General features: G+C 36.3%; 1 protein-coding gene across 1 annotated transcript in view; it reads left to right on the top strand.

Annotated features, from left to right (window-relative positions):
• Nucleotides 1–2,500, top strand: part of LOC135219785 (dynein axonemal assembly factor 3-like) — a 61,769-nt gene that overhangs the window by 19,555 nt on the left and 39,714 nt on the right. The window lies entirely within an intron of this gene.

Below are 2,500 nucleotides of genomic sequence, written 5' to 3'. Positions count from 1 at the left end.
AAAATCGACCACGACACTTCCTTTACACGCAAGCATAGTCTGAAATATGTATACAGTACCCAAATGCATCATATTCAATTTTTACTTCAAGTATCAGCCAAGAAGAGCATAGCAGTGGGATAGGTTAGAATATAATGGAACTGATAAGGTACCTTTCTTATCAAGGTACATCCAAGCATAAAGGCATCCCTGTCCTCTAAATCATGTGTGAATTGGCTCCGAACAGTATCATTGCTTTGTATAAGTAAGTTTGTACGCACTGCTGCTCCTTATGAAATAAATATAATTTCTCGTTTCTGTACTAGCATTTACAATCACATATCTTCCAACGGGCAACATCCAAAATTTCTACCCCAATTCCTAATCTAAACAGGTTCAAACTATGCAAGATCTAATTACAGCAAAATATTCCAGCTTTATTTATCTTTTTATAATACGAATAAATCTCTGATAATTAACCATACAATCACTATGGTACTCATTTGACTGTCAATTCATGTCATGCTGACACACTCAACATGTCTTTCGTGTACTGATTAATTTAAACACACATAATAAACATACATGATTGATATAAAAAACTAGTCATGGATGAATATGACACGAAAGCTTATGGGATTAACCTCCTGATCCCTTACCTGCACCGCCCCAACCTTGGACGGACAAGCAGGTTTGCAGGAGGAGGGATGCTTCACCTACCCTCCCATTCCCCTGCCTACCCCATCCCCCACCCCCCGGCCCAACAAACTGGCTTGCAGTGGGTATATGGCTGTGTCATGACTCCCCTACTGTCACCTGGGGAGGACAAACAAGATCCACTGGGATATTACTATATATATATATATATATATATATATATATATATAAAATGTGAACACACACATATATATATATATATATTATATATATATATATATTATATATATATATATATCTAGGTAATGCCACAGAGGAAAATGAAAACACGAGAACAGTTCTCGAGTGTTCATTTTCCTCCGTAGCATTATCCTTTATTTATACATAGCATCACGTTTTATATATTTCGTGATCAAGTTATTCTCATAAAGCAGATATATATATATATATATATATATATATATATATATATATATATATATATATATATCTATATATATATATATATATATATATATATGGGGATACAATCCACAATGGATTGTATCCCCATTTACAGTAGAGGTACGACATAGTACCTGGCTTCTGCATATATATATATATATATATATATGAAAATATTATCACATCGAACGTGATCCATATATCAATTCAAGCTACAAAATGTCTTTAATATCTAAATTCACTTACCTCCCAAATGATATATTTTCATATATGTACCGAAGGGGAATTTTTTATTTTTCTTGATAATAATTTCGTCCCCCCATGGGATCGAACCACCGTCCAAGTGGACGGGGACGAAATCAGGACGGTCAGTGACGCTATCCAATCAGCCAACAGAGACGCTATAAGTTCATATCGATTCTGACCTTACAAATCACCCTCGATCTGGATGCTTTCGTAATTAGAATCGATATGGAACCCCGTCTACCATGTTGCCAATTCGAGCGTTTTGACAGCACGTAGCCTTTTGTTATGAATAATTATCACATCGAACCGTGATCCATTTATATATCAATTCAAGCTACAAATGTCCTTTAATATCTAAATTCACTTTACCTCCCAAATGATATATTTTCATATATGTACCAGAAGGGGAATTTTTTAATTGATAATAACGTTTCGTCCCCCCATGGGATCGAACCACCGTCCAAGTGGACGGGGACGAAATCAGGACGGTCAGTGACGCTATCCAATCAGCCAACAGAGACGCTATAAGTTCATATCGATTCTGACCTTACAATCACCCTCGATCTGGATGCGTTTCGTAATTAGAATCGATATGGAACCCAGTCTACCATGTTGGCCAATTCGAGCGTTTGACAGCACGTAGCCTTTTGTTGTTATGAATAATTATCACATCGAACCGTGATCCATTTATATAATCAATTCAGCTACAAATGTCCTTTAATATCTAAAATTCACTTTACCTCCCAAATGATATATTTTCATATATGTACCGAAGGGGAATTTTTTAATTGATAATAATTTCGTCCCCCCATGGGATCGAACCACGTCCAAGTGGACGGGGACGAATCAGGACGGTCAGTGACGCTATCCAATCAGCCAACAGAGACGCTATAAGTTCTATCGATTCTGACCTTACAAATCACCCCTCGATCTGGATGCTTTCGTAATTAGAATCGATATGGAACCCCGTCTACCATGTTGGCCAATTCGAGCGTTGACAGCACGTAGCCTTTTGTTATGAATAATTATCACATCGAACCGTGATCCATTTATAATTCAATTCAAGCTACAAATGTCCTTTAATATCTAAATTCACTTTACCTCCAAATGATATATTTTTCATATATGTACCGAAGGGGAATTTTTTTAATTGATAATAATTTCGTCCCCCCAT

Source organism: Macrobrachium nipponense, chromosome 1, assembly GCF_015104395.2.
Source record: "Macrobrachium nipponense isolate FS-2020 chromosome 1, ASM1510439v2, whole genome shotgun sequence".
NCBI classification, from domain to species: domain Eukaryota; kingdom Metazoa; phylum Arthropoda; class Malacostraca; order Decapoda; family Palaemonidae; genus Macrobrachium; species Macrobrachium nipponense.
This window is presented reverse-complemented; position numbering and strand designations above follow the sequence as displayed.